We start from the raw sequence: 15,154 nt of genomic DNA on the forward strand, positions 1-15,154 counted from the left end.
TAGCAGCTCAAGGTATTGCCTGACTCCCCCAAGCAGTCAGGACACCTTTCCCCCAGTGTTGCAACGCTCACTTACAACAGGTGCAGGTTGTTTTAGACAGCGCTATATTGAAACATAGTCATCTTAACTATTTCAAGACACTTTCTGTGTGCTGGTGAACTGTAGGACATGTGTGCCAAGGAAAACTAGTTGTGACTTATCTTCCTACAGTCAAGAGCGCTAATGGAACCCCCCCTCTCCTCCTCCTCCTCCTCCTCCTCCTCCTCCTCCTCCTCCTCCTCCTCCTCCCTGCTAACGTCAGCAAGCGGCTGCTATGCTGATCTTGTCAAGTAAACTGCATCCCAGGTTCCTCATTCCCACGCTGCCTCGCACAGAGGAAACACCTAAAAGCTTGGAGGAGGATATCAAATGGCTGGGAGTTTGTCACCGCTGGCTGTGCTCTGAGAGAGGCTGCCCCCTCGGTGGCACTGATGTTCTGTTCATCTTGTCTAATATCTGCAAAGGGTGAAGAGAGTTCACAACCTCAGTGTTCTCTCAGACGTATGGTAGCCACATTCATGACAGAGGCTCTTCAACCACAGCTTCCGTTCACACTGAGACATGATGTATGTAAGGTACCTAACCTGTGGTGAATAGAGGTGACAGCATGAAAAACTTAGAAAGACGTGGATGGCCCTGAAGAAGCTTTATCCAACAAGTGTGGACCTCCTTGGGAACCTGTTGTTAATGCACAGGAGGTCTCAGAATTAGGTTCTTACCATGTGAGTGAGCGTGTAGGGGTGAAGCTACAATCTTTCCAAATTAAAAAACTCTGCCACATTTTGTTGTAATATTGGTTTGCCATTTGTTTCGAGGAACAAAAGAAAGATATGTAGTGTTTTGTTTGTGTTTGTTTCTCTTAAATGTATTTAAATGTTATAAGATATTAAAAATCAAAATAATAAAACAGTACCCCATTTCTTCCTTTCACTACTTTTAAATAAAAAATAACAATAAATAAATCTGAATAGTACATGAATCCTTAAAATTATTTCTGTGAGATAGAAGTAGTTCTTTTTAATGAGAATCCTATTAGTACAAAACCCAGAAAGTAGCATTGAATTTTATTTTAACCAAATGTATTCTTAGAGACCTCTCAGCAGATTAGAGCCAGACCTTGCCTTATCTCATCATTTTTAATATTTGGAACCTGGCACCTACATTTTTAAAGCATATAAAGACCTTTGAATTTTGTTTTTATGATAATCTATTACTTTCTATATAAAATAAAACATTTGAGGTTAAGCACTTACCTCAGGAAATTTCTGTTACTAGTTTTAATGATGTTCAGTGTTCATTGAGCCCCAGCTATTTCATATTTTACCAGCCAGTCAACAGTGCTTGGTACACACCTACTATGTGCAGGCACTCACTAGGAAAGGGTACAGCAGAAGTCGTGGCAAAGGCTTAAAGGGTGGACATTTTAGACAGAGCATGAGCCAGGATAAAATCCATTAAATAAATTCCTAAACAAATAAATGACAGCACGTGGGTGTTAGAAGTGTCTTGACAACCAGTTGACAGAGTGATGATGCCGAGACTAACCCGGCGGGACTCGAAAGCTTGGGTGTGACTGCTAGTTCTCTAAGGACATGGTCTGTGCCTTCTCCGTTCTCTGTCTCTCCGTTGAGGCCGTCTGGTTCTCCTGCTGATGCTGTCCTTCGCTTACGTGCTTGAAGATGGCTGTAGAACAATGGAATGTGACATTTTATCCAGGACACGTAAAAGAAACACACTAACCCACCTGAATTTCTTGCTACTTCCCTTGTAAATTACTGACCAGCTTTCAAAGGTAAAATTTCTTACCTGTTTGGCAATACCATTTATAGGTGTGGTATTCCTTTAGCAATGGAAGTGAATCAGGTGCTGTGCAGAAGAAAAAAGTCACAAATGTCCACTACACTTGAAATAGAGAAAATGTTAAGGTTACACCAAGACTAAGGACTCACAGTAAGGCAGTGCAGAAAATAGATGTATACTAAAATCTTCTGTTATTGGGTTATTTTAACTGTAAAACTGTCCCGTAAATTTGTACAAGGTAGTTTCCGTTTGTGTGTGTGTGTGTGTATGTGTGTAAACATTCCAATAAACCTGTGTGTGTGTATGTGTGTAAACATTCCAATAAACCTGTTCATCAGTTGACATTCTATGTCCTTGCTGTTGTGAATAGACATTCAAAGGACATGGCTGTGGGAGTGTCTCTGTGGTGAGGTATAGAGCATGCTCGGGACTAGTATAGCCACGCACTGTGGAAGTCCTTTATTGAGGCACCTCCACACTGATTCCCAGAGGGACTGAACCAGTTTGCATGGGATTTACATGCCCGTGAACAGTGTACATGGATTCCTCTTACTCTACAGCCTTGCCATTATTTATTGACTTTTTTTTTTTTTGATAATAGCCATTCTGGCTTGTTAAGATGAAATCGCGACATTTATTTTAATTTGCATTTCCTTGATAACTAAAAATGTTAAATACTTTTCTCTTTTTGAGAAATCTATCTTTACTTCTATAGTCCACTTTTCTTAATTAAATTGTTTATTTTCTTGATGTTTAGTTTTTGTTTTAGTTCTTTATATATTCTGGATACTAATCCTCTATCAGATATGTAGTTGGCAAAGATTTTCTCCCCTTCTATAGGCTACTTCTTCACTCAGTTGACAGGTTCCTTTGCTGTGTGAAGCTTCTTAATTCCATGAGGTCCCACTTGTCAATTCATGCCCTTATTTCTGGAACAAATAGAATCCTATTCAAAAGATCCATGTCTGCTCTTGTGTCAGTCTACCCCTGTTTTTTCCTCTGGAAGGTTGAGGATTTCAGATCTGACATTGAGATCTTTAATCTGTTTAGATTTGATTTTCATGCAAGGTGAGAGATACGGATCTAGCATAACTCTTATACATGTAGATATCCAATTTTTCCAGTACCATTTGTTGAATAAATAAATTAGTAAAGTCAATAATCTCAACTAATGTAGACATTTTAACTTGAAGTAGGTCAAAAATAGTAAAAACTGTTTCTTGCCGCTTTCTTTTCAGCCAAGAGTAATTTGAACAATAATTCATTTAGTCTTCCCACAGCACAGTATTCCACACTGTTACCTAAAACTTCTTTGTTGGGGTTGAAGAGATGGCTCAGAGGTTAAGAACACTGACTGCTCTTCTGGAGGTCCTGAGTACAATTCCCAGTAACCACATGGTGGCTCACAACCATCTGTAATGAGATCTGGTGCCCTCTTCTGGCCTGCAAACATGCATGCAGGCAGAACACTGTTACATAACAAATAAATGAATTAATTAAAAAAAAAAAACTTTGTGAAGATAGTTCAGTATCATACAGTTTTTAACAATATTTTTATTAATTATTTGAGGATATCATATAGTATATTTAGAGTGTATTTACCCTCCTCCCCCAATTCTTCCCATAACCACCCTTCCATTCTTTTCCACCCAATCTTGAGATTCCCTTTTTTACAACATCAGGTTCAGTTTGTATTGCCTGGCTAGTCTAGGGCAAAGGCCTGGGTCAGCCTACCAGGGATCACAACGTTAAGGAAAACCTAACTCCCCTGTCCCAACAGCTACCAAAAGCAAACAGCTCCTCATTCCGTGGTAGGATTCCATGCCTACTTCCCCTCTGTGCTGGGACTGTTGTGGCTGCAGTGTGCTCTCGGAATCACTGTGGGCTCACATGTGCATCTGCCTGTTATATCTGGAAAACTGTTTCCTTGAAGTCATTCTACACCTCTGGCTCTTACAATCTCTTCTTTTTTATATAATGTTTTATTTTTAAAAAATTTCTTTCCTTTTACATACCAACCCCTGTTCCCCCCTCCCTCCTCTTCTCCCATTCCCTCCCACCTACTCCCATGCCACCCCCACCCCCTCCTCATAGATGGTAAGGCCTCCCTTGGGTGGTCAACAAAGGCTGGCGTACCATGTTGGGGATGGACCTAGTACCTCCCCGCTGCACCAAGGCTGAGTATGGGACCGCACCAGGCCCTCTGAGTGTGAGTGACAGTTGCATGGCTTGATGTGTTTGTGGGTCCCCTGGCAATGGGACCAGAACTTATCCTGGGTACATGAACTGCTTTTTAGATCCCATTCCCTATGGTGCAATGTCTTACAATCTTTTCATCCCCTCTTCCATGAAGGTCCCTAAGCTTTGCAAAGAGGGTGATATGTATATCCCATTTAGGGCTGAGCACCACAGTCTCTTATCTTCTTCACATTAACCAGTTGAGAGTCTCAGTATGACTGACTATTTTTGAACTTCAAGTAGTTTTTGCTCAAATAAAGAATATGATATTGTCTCCTTTTACTCCGAGAAAACAGTAGGTACTTGCTAGGTTCTATTACTTCATTGCAAGATATCTTGCTAAAATGTCATAGAGTTTAAATTATTATATATGCCCATTAGTTCTGCTGCTTTGGAATGAAATGACTCATATTAGTAATCTACATAGTAAAAAGGGGTGGATGAGTTTTTACCAGACTGTCCTTTGGGGACTATAATTTTCACCATGATGGAAGCTTTACCAGTCTTGTAGTGCTCATGCATTGCCCTTACCCCTGAAGGTATGTGAATGCTACCAGTGTCTGCTACCTGCAGAAGTTGAACATCACATCATATGAACCTGGCAAGTTCTTTACTTAAGAGTTACCAAGTGTGCTTGATTACAGTATCACCAGCTTGTCTTGTTAACACTGATTTCAGATTTGCCTCTACAGATTAGTTGATGGGTCTTTTCTGAGACTTTAATCAATGAGAGTCAAAAAAATCAGAAGACAATCTCATCTAGACAGTTAGTTTACTTTCAGGAGGACTGAAGTCCGAATAGGCATTGGCCTTGCCTGCATCATGTTAGGAAAGAAATGTGTCCTACTCACAGGGTTATGACAGAAGGCACAAGACCTGCCCAGTTCTAGTCAGACAACACTCCAGCGGAGAGAGAGAGGGGAGGTAGGCATGGTCTCACCCCTAACTGAGGAGCTATTGACAGTCGATAGCTGATGGGAGAGGTAGGGTCATTTTCCTTTAATAGTGCCGTCCCTGGTCAACTGGCTGCTGTCCACTAGAAGACCACATACCCAAGAGTATATTGGCAGCACAGATTGGACTCGGTGGTTTTAAAAAGCGGGGGCAATACAAAATTAGGAAAATTGAAAGAGCATGGATCTGGGAGGAGTTGGGGATGGAGATAAATGTGATGAAAGCACATTGTATGAAATTCTCAAAAAACAAATTCTAAAAATTAGGAAAAAGAAAAACAATGAAAAATTATGAAAAACAGACTGTCCTAAATCAATGAGGTAAACTTATTCACTGATATAAACTGACTATTATTTTATATGCATCTGAAATATACCTTACTGTATTTAATAATAAAATATAATAAATTATAATTCAACATAAGTATATTATATTTTACAATATGATTATAAAATTATATAAATATTATTTTAATATAAATAAATTGTAATTTATATAATTTCATTTATCATATGTTATATTATTTATTATATAATGCAAAGTAAATTGTAATAAAATATAAATTTTTATTTTTTATTTAGTTTTTTTCTATTTTAGGTATAGATTTTACATGTGACAAAAATGTCAGGTTTTCAATTTTCAACTTGTTGGGCTTTGAAAAGTATGTATACTTATGCCATAGTGTCTTTTGTACTAAGTAGTTTATAATGAAGAAAAACTTATCTCCTGGGTCTGGAGGCCAGGAGGTTCAAGACTAACGGGCCAGCATGTGATAAGGCCTCTTTTTCCCCTTTACCGGTAATAGGGTAAAAAGAGGCCAAGAGCAAGTTTTGAGTTTATAGCATCAATGGCATTAATCCATTGATGAAGAGCCCTGATGACTAACCGCTTCTCATTAGGTCCCAATGCCCAACACTGTTGCATTAACAATGAAGTCTTTCATCATATATTTTCCCTTTTTATTTTAAGAGATGGGCTCTTACGTAGCCCAGGCTAGCCTCTTATTCATGTAGCTGAGGATGATCTTGAAGTTCTAATCCTCCTGCCTCCCACCTTCTAAGTCCTGGAATTACAAGTCTGTGCCACTACTATACCTGGTTTGCGCAGTGCTGGGGACCAAACCCAGGGCTGAGTACAGGCGTGGCAAGCACTCTGCCACTTTAGCTACAACCCCAACCCTCAGCACATACTTATGGAAGGATAGATTCCAACCAGAGAAACTCACTGTAATTACTATTATAATAAACGTCAAGAACATTAGCAGGAGTTCCACATTTTTCTTTTTCTTACAAAATACTATAATAGACAGTTAGATATGGTTCCAGAGGGTTAGAGTCCATGATGGTGGGGTAAAGACATTGCAGCAGGGTTAGCTGAGAGCTCACAGCCTGAATACAAGCAGGAGGCAGAGACGGACTGGGAATGGCATGAGTTTTTGAAACCTCAAACCCACACCTCCTCCAGCGAGGTCACACCTCTTCACCTTCCCCGAACAGATCACAGCTGGGAACCAAATATTCAAATCTGTGAGTCTCCTCCAAAGGACCACAGCCCTCTCTGTTCTGTAGGTGACAGTGAAAGGCCGGTCTCTTTGCTGGGCAGAACCTCTGCTGTAACTCCAGGCGGCGGTTCTTGTTTTCTCTCCTTTAAAGTCTTCCCTAGGAATCCACGTGTGCTGATATCCTGGTGCGCTTCCCTTGTTTCTTATTTTGGCTCCAGTATGGTTTTGCTCAGGTTTCCTTGGCTACTTGAGGTCTCTTGTGCTTTCCTGTGAATTTTGTGGTATTTTCTCCAGTTGTGCCCTGCTACTCTTGGTATTAAAAGTCTCCCACTGTTACAATAAGGCCCAAATCTCCTTGTTACATCTACAGTGTTTTGTTTTTATAAAATTATATGCCATTCCTACACTTAGCATATAAGTACCTTTGAATATATTTTGCTTATTTCTTCCTATTTATCTTGTAAATGTGATGGTTTGCTATATTAGTTGAACTTTTTTGTTATTCTTCCTTAGCATATCTTTTGTTCCAGTGGGATTTATTCACATTTTTAATGGTGGCATTTACTTAATTCTTTCTTTCCTGGGTATAGGATTCCTTTGAGCATCTTTCATAGTTCTGGTCTAGTGGTCATGCATTCCCTTGATTTATCCTTATCATGGAAGGTCTTTGCTTCTCCTCCAGCTGTGACTGACAGCCTCATTGGGTACAACAATCTTGGTTGGTAGTTGTGTTCATTCTGGACCCAAAGTATATCATCCTATGCCCTTCTAATATTTAGAGTTCCTTCTGAGAAATCTGCTATTTGTCCAATGTATTTGCCTTTAAATGTTAGTTGGCATTTTTCTCTTTTGAAGATTGTAATATTCTTCCTTTGTCCTGGTCTTTTTATAACCTAACTGTAATATGTTATGATAATGTACTTCTATGGTCATGTGTGCTTGAGGTTCTAACTGCTTCTTGTAACTCAATGTCTATATTTCCCCAGATTAGGAATTTCTCTACTATTATTTTACTAAAGAGGTTTTCTGTGCCCTCAACCTGTAGCTCTTCTCCCCCAGATACTCCAATGATCTGAATATTTGACTTTTTGAGAGTATCCTAAAGCTCCTGCATTTTCTCCTTGTGCTCTTTTTTAACTTCTCTTTTGTTCTTTCTGTTCCACACTAATAAAAGACCTTACTTCAAGCTCTGTGATTTTTTTTTTCTTATGCTTGATCTGCTCTGTTGCTGAGACTGCCAACTGGTTTTTCCTTCAGATCCCCACAGCCTCTCCTTCCCTCCATGGTCCCGCCCTCCTTCAGACCCTGTCTTGCCTTCTTTAATTCTTTTAACTGTTTGTGGGTTTTCTTTTTTTTTTTCTTTTTTCTTATATTTCTATGTTGAGAATTGGTCATTTGTTGGGATTGGTATATTTTATAATACATGATGGTTTCTCTCTTGATAATGTGTCTTAGGAGGAATCAGTCCTAGGTTTGATTCACAGCACAGATTATCATAGTCTCCAGGGCTAATTACCCACCATATTCTCTTCCTCATAGACACCTAGCAACAAGCTAAAATTAGAAAGCGGTGAGCTGTGAGCTGCCAGTCACCCAGATTTTTTATTTTCTTCTGGAGAGTCCTCCCGTAGCCCAATGCCCATTCTACTCTGCAATCTTTGTTCTAAATTCTATCACCATAGGTTTTTTCTTTCCTTTTCCATTTTTGATTCCATATAAATAACATATACAGCCTATATTCTGAGTGTGGCTTCTTTCACCTAATAGGATGTTTTTAAGATTTTTATCTTGGTCATAGTTCTACATACAGTTCATCAATACTGGAAGAACAAAGCATGAGGAGCTTGAAACAAGCTCTTCATACTGCATCCACAGTCAAGAAATAGAGGGAATGGATTGCATGCTGGTGCTGTGTGCTTTTTCCATTTTATGAGGTGTAGGACCCTGCCTAGGGAATGATCTCACCCATGGTTGAGATGGACCTTCTCACATCAGTTAATCTAATCAAGATAACCCCCCACAGGCATGCTCAGAGGCCAATCTCCTAGTTAATTCTAGAGCAGTAGTTCTCAACCTGTGTGGTCATGACTCCCCTGGAAAACCTCTTTTCCCAAAAATATTTACATTATGATACATAACAGTAGTGAAGTGGGCAATGAAAATAATATTATGGTTGGGGTCTCCACAATACAAGGAACTGTATTGAAGTGTTGTAGCATTAGGAAGGTTGAGAACCACTGATCTAGGGTCTGTCAAGTTGACAACACTAACCATCATGTTGATTGGTCTGTAACTATCAAGTAGTTGCATTCATTTGGTGAAGTCACCCATTTTCCTGTTGATGGGCATTGGAACTGTCAGTCTGGGGTCGTTGTGGATAAACAGCTCTGAGTGTCTCCATGCATGCTCGTTTCTCAGCGTTTGGCTTGGGGAGGTAAATAGCTCATAGTGGGAATGCAATCCTAGAGTGATCTGTGTATCTTGCTTTACTTTTCAAATATCTGACAAGTGACTTTAAAAATTAATTACACCATGCTGGGCAGTGGTGGCTCATGCCTTTAATCCCAGCACTCAGGAGGCAGAGGCAGGCGGATCTCTGTGAGTTCAAGGCCAGCCTGGTCTCCAAAGCAAGTTCCAGGAAAGGCGCAAAGCAACACAGAGAAACCTTGTCTTGAAAAACCAAAAAAAAATAAAATAAAATAAAATAAATTAATTACACCATGTCACATGTTTGTGCATAGTATATGGACATTCATTGTACCTGGGCCGCTGTGTCTTCCCCCATGGTCACCCAGGTGCTTGTGAGTGACTCACAGGCATTCCTTCTACTTGAGTTGCTGTGTCTTCCCCGTGTTTACTATAGTCTTTTTAATAATAATGTTAATTACAGGTACTAGTCCATTTAAATGTCTTGTAGTTACTGATATGGTTGTTATGTCTACCATTATATGACTTTGCTATATTTCCAGTCAATCATTTGTTTTTCTTCTTTTTCGTCTATGTAGTCCTGCTTGCCTGGGACTCTCTATTATAGACCTGACTGGCCTCAAACTCACAGTGGTTTGCCTTCCTCTGCCTCCCAGGTGCTGGGGTTAAAGGCGTGTGTGCCGCCATACCCAGATACCTCCTGCTTTGGCTTCCTGAGTGATCGATGTCTAGTATAAATTGCCACCATGCACCATACCTGACTTGGGAGTTAGCCTCCTGTTGATCATTTCTAAGGGTGCTTTGGCTTTTTTCTGCCTTCTCTCTGGTGTGCTATTAACATTTTGTATTGTGTTGGATTGTGAATGATGATTTGGCTTTGAGTCTCTGAATTCTAGTATCCTGTCTTGCATAGTATTAGATTGTGTTGTGTTGGATATTTATTTATTTTTAATTGAAAATTCATACAATATATTCTGATCATGGCCCTTCCTTATACAAACATGGTCCATCATTCAACCAAAATAATTAAGAATATTTGTAAATTACTCCCTTCTGTGGTTGGCTTCTTTCTATGAGGAATTTCCCTTCTTAGTTTCCAGCTCTTCTCACACCCCAAATTCTATCCATAGAGACCTCAAGGCACTGAAAGGGAGTCCCTCTGCGTGGGTTCTAGCTACACTACACAGAAGTAAGGCAAGTTCCCAAGGCCAAGGCATGCTCTGTACACGGCCCTTCTTCGAAGGATTTAGCTTCTTCTACTCCATCTGCTTTGGGTTGCTGTGAGGACATCAAATAACTGTATTTTCTATTTTTTCATAATTTATATTTTTACAAATGGGAGAGTTAAATGATTATCAAATCAGGAACTATCATTATGGAAACTTTTATTAAATTAATTAGTGTTGAAATACAGTTTATTTTTCCAATTATTAAAGTTGTGTGTTTCATCAGCAAATATTGAGGATATGTTTATGAGAAATTCCCTAAAGGACAGGTGCCACGTTGTTAATGGGCAGCAGGATTGTTAGTGGCTTCGGATTTCTTTTTTTTCTAGCTTGATTTTTGCTTTCTCACTTAATGAACACATAGCAGCGATGTACTTTCCCTGTTTCTCCGAGTGAATGCCATAGTTTTGATGATTCTCTGTAGGGTTTGCCCTGTGCTCTCTCACCACATTTCATGTTACAAGTTCAGTAGCTGACCTCTTTGAGGTCCTCGCACTCCGTTTGTATGTAAAACAATATTCATTCTGCCTTTAAGAACAGAGAAGTTAAGACAACTCAAAGTTAAATAGCTTACCCAGAATTACAGGCATATTGACAGAGTAGCCAGAAATAGATGTTAATCATTAACTCTCAGTTCAGCTGTGGACACTTTTTCTAAGCCCTCAGCATAAGTATATGCAGTTAATTGGACATTTTCTAATGAGTATGGGGAAATTATCACTGTTAAATATGTCTCAAATATTGTGGAAAGTTTACTTTAGTCAGTGATTTCAATCTCCTCTATCAGACATCTTACTAAAACTCCTAGCAAGTAAAAAATTTGCCTGATTTTAAGTTTACTACAATTCACCCTCCAAGGAGCAACATCAACACAGCAGGAAGGCGTGTGTTGAGAGAGCAATGGTTTCTTTCTTTAGTTGTAAGCTGCTTTACATAGGAGCCACAGCAAAAAAGTGAGTGTTTAATACAGCTATTCACTGGTAGATATAGGAACTTAGCTACCATGTTTTAATCATGTTCTTACATTTGTACTAAGGGAGTTTGCTAAAAATATCAGAAAACATACTGATGAAGTAATTAGTATTCTCCTCCTGAAATTTCACATTAAAGAAAAACTACCATTTAAAAGATATAAAATAATGGGTGGAGAAAATGGGGCTAGGAGGAGGAGGTCCAGAGCAGGTAAAAGTTGAGGTAAAAACGATTAAATGTGCATGTGTGTAAATGTCACTATTGTACAATTAATATATCCTAATAAAAAATACTCCCATAAAAAGGAATGACAGTGCCTCAGTGGGTAGAGTAGCATGGACAAAACCTGGGGTTTGATCACCAACAACACATAAAACCAGATATGGCAGCACACCCCTAGAAACCCAGCACTTGGAGGTTAAGTCAGGAGAATCAGTCAAGGCCATCCTCAGGTCCATGATGAGATGCAGGCTGACCTGGACTACAGAAGACCCTCTCTCAGAGAAAAAAAAAAGCCAGGCATAATGTCTCCTACCTCTAATCCAATGTTCCAGAGGCTGCAACAGGGGGATCCATGAGTTTGAGGGAAGCCTGAGTTAAAGAATGAGACCCTGTCTCAAACAAACACACAAACAAAACAAAGTCTTATAGAAAGAAATAGAAGTGAAATATGTTACTATGACGAAGTAAATTCCATTAACTTCTGCTAGTAATATATAATATGACAAAGCAGGTAGAAGTAAAAAAATAATTATTAAATCTTAGTAATTTTAAATTTTGTAGATATATATATAGATATGTATATATAGATATGTATATATATATAGATATGTATATATACATACATACATACATACATACACACACACACATACACACATGCCTGGTGTCCAGAAGAGTGTGTGAGTCACCATGTTAGGGGCTGGGAATTGAACCTGAGCCTTCTACAAGAGCACCAAGTGCTCTCTACCTCTGAGCCATTCCCTCAGCCCCTAAAGCTTAGAAATTCTCAGTATGCAATCCTGGACTTAATTCTGTGCTGGAAAGAGTAAGGTAAGGACAGCAGCAAAGTGACGTGCAGGTTTAGAGTGAGGTGCTCCATATCCGCGCACAGCCTGACCATAGAAGAGAATGCCCTGAGGTCAGGAAACACACTCTAAGGGGATAGCATTCCAGAGGGAATGGCATTCTCGTCTGCTTTCGACCGCCTCTTTCTATGGTGTACACACCTGTGGAGATGGAGACAGTGAAAGGGGGAAGGAACGCCTGTGACATGTTTTTGAAAACTAATGAATCTGGATAAATAATAACTAAATATTAACTCTCCTACAATTTTATAAGTTTGAAAATATTTTAAAATTAATTCTGATTTTAAACTTAGTTTTATGTTATTGTTATTGTTGTTGGGGTTTTTATTTTTTTAGATGTGTTGATTTTGTGTGTATGAGTGTTTGTCAGTGTGTGTGTGTATTACCATATGCATACCTGGAGCCTGGGCAGGTCAGAAGATGGCATCAGATTCTCTGGGACTAGAACATGGTTATGAACCACCATATGGATGTTGAACAACTAAGGCAGGAACAAGTGTTAAGGGAGTGCTGGCCATCTCTCCAGCTCCATGTTTGGGGGTTTAACATTTAATTTTTCTTTATTTCTGTGTGTGCACATATGCACTTGTGTATATATAATGTACACGTGTGTCTGGGAGCATGGAAACCAAAGAGGATGCCGGGTGTCCTCTGACAACCTGTCTGCCTGCCCCTCCTCCAAGGCGGAGGCTCACACCTTAGCCAGGCTGGAAGCCAGCAAGTCCAGCAATCCTCCTGTCTCTGCGCAGCTCAGCACTGGGGCTGCTGTCAGCTTCAGGAATGTTTAGTTTGTTACGTGGGTGCTGGGATCTGAACTCCAGTTCTTCTGTTCTCAGAGCCCGAGTTCTCAGCCACAGGGCCATCTCAGTGCTCCTGGCCTCCACGGAAAAAGATCCCATACTGCAGGCTGGCCTGGATGTAGCTCACGATGTAGCCCAGGCTGGCCTCAGGCTCATGACAGTCTACCTGCCTCAGCCTTCTTAGAGCTGAAGTTGTAAGACTGCACCATCCCACCTGTCTAAACAGTCTTTCTAAATTAATTTCTTAGAATATTGTGTACTAAATTATTTTATAGAGAGATATTAAATATTAAAATTATAACACTTTGATACATTACTTCATTAAATCTGTTTTTTTTTATTTGGGGGTGTTGTATTTTTGAGATAATATTTCTCCCTTCCCTTTCGTCCCTCCAAATCCTCTCATATACCTCTCCCCTTTCTCCTTCAAATTCATGGCATCTTTTTTTTTATTAAAACTGTTTTTACATACATATGTGTATATGCACATATATTCCTAAATAAAACCTGCTCAGTCCATATAATGTTGCTTGTATGCATGTTTTCAGGGCTGACCATTTGGCACTGAACAACCAATTGGTGTGCTGTTCCCTGAGGAGAATGCCTTTCCTGTCCCCAGCTTTCCCCAGTTGCCTCAAGTTCTTTCTGTAGGACTGAGGCCTCATAGGGTTCTGCCATCCTCTTTGGCATGTCCATTGGTGTCTTCTTCCTTGTTCAGCTCACATTTGATGGCCATGTTGGTGAGATTTACAGGTGTAGCTTCTGACATCGCTAAGAGACAACGTTTTTGTTTGTAGGAGAAACTTAGGAACTTGGGACCTGTAGCAGAGGAAAGATTTCCTGTTTGAACTTGCTTTAAAGATTAGATGGCTCATTGTTGAACTTAAATATGGAAAACATTAGAAATGCAAAACAGCTTTATTAAGAGGGAAACACTTTCAAGTCAATTTTTACTCAAAAGAGAATTGCTCATAAAATGGTCTGCTTGTGTTGTGTTTTCCACCACATGTAACTGTAAATAAGCATCTGTCCACATATCTGGGCTTTAAACTTACAGACTTTTGCTCTGGGGCCTCAAACTTGAAGTTAAAAGGTCTCTTCAAAGAACTCTTAAAGGAACCAATTTATTTTTCATTTTGACATAGGAGATGATTGAATGATCCCAGAATGACTCTAGTAGAGCAGATTGAAGGATGCAAACATCCTCTCATTTGCCGCCATGTGAAGTTAGTTTTAATTTGAAATGTTTTATTTGCTTTTTAAGATTACTGCAGTCACTTCCAGTGGTGATGTTTGGAAGGAAGGAAAGAGACACTAGTTCTGTATAATGGTCCGTCTCACTTGTCTTGCCATATAGTTTGCTAAGATTCTTGTAAATGATAATATTGTAAAACAGGTGGTTGTGACTGCTCTAAGAATGAGACATAGGAAAACAATTTATAACCCACAGAACCCACCTTTTTGTCTTTTTTCTTTTTTATCATATTTTTATTACTTAAAACAATTTTAAATTTAAATGTATATTGATCATATTCTTCCCTTCCCCCAAGTCCTTCCTGATCTTCTCTCCCCCTCTAACCACCCAACTTTAAGTTCTTTCTCAAAATACAAACAAAAACCAAATACAACAACAAAACCAAGAAAAGAAAACAATACCAAAAAAAGAAAAAACATAAACAAAACAAAACATAAAACAGTAACCAAATAAAAGCACACACAGAATAAAAAACTGTAGAGTTTATTATGTGTTGATCAATTCTTCCTGAATATGAGGCCTGCCTTGAAGTAATTGATATACCCAGTGTCACTACATTGGATAAAAGTCATTTCCGCTCTCCCAGGAGGTATAAATTAGTTGGTAAAACCTAGTGGCTAGGTTTTCACACATTCATTCATTATTCATTCATTTTTAAATACAACAAAATAAAATATAGTAAGATAAAACAAAAACTGTAACATAGACGTTAAACAGGATAAATCAAAGAAGGAAAAGAGCCCAAGAGAAGGCATAGGGATTAGAGACGTACTCGTTAGTTAGCACACTCAGAAACACCATCAAAACACTAAGCTGGAAGCTGTATTTATAGACAGAGTTGCTGTGCAGGCCCT

The 15,154-nt window shown here is 39.2% G+C and overlaps 2 protein-coding genes across 12 annotated transcripts in view; one reads left to right on the top strand and one right to left on the bottom strand.

Annotated features, from left to right (window-relative positions):
- The window catches only part of Arb2a (ARB2 cotranscriptional regulator A), a 448,678-nt gene that overhangs the window by 412,338 nt on the left and 21,186 nt on the right, over positions 1-15,154 (top strand). The gene's annotated exons all lie outside the window — the stretch shown is intronic.
- LOC121822864 (uncharacterized) overlaps positions 1-15,154 on the bottom strand; it is a 62,948-nt gene that overhangs the window by 7,954 nt on the left and 39,840 nt on the right. For 5 of the 8 annotated variants that reach the window (XR_013044779.1, XR_013044778.1, XR_013044777.1 and 2 more), the window contains one exon: positions 14,768-15,154. This exon is cut by the window's right edge and continues 292 nt beyond it. The exons of the other annotated variants lie outside the window; for them this stretch is intronic. The gene's annotated coding sequence lies outside the window, so the exon portion shown is untranslated. Of the gene's footprint in view, positions 1-14,767 lie in introns of those variants that run through there. 8 annotated transcript variants of the gene reach the window in all.

This window comes from Peromyscus maniculatus, chromosome 15 (genome assembly GCF_049852395.1).
Source record: "Peromyscus maniculatus bairdii isolate BWxNUB_F1_BW_parent chromosome 15, HU_Pman_BW_mat_3.1, whole genome shotgun sequence".
Lineage (NCBI taxonomy): Eukaryota > Metazoa > Chordata > Mammalia > Rodentia > Cricetidae > Peromyscus > Peromyscus maniculatus.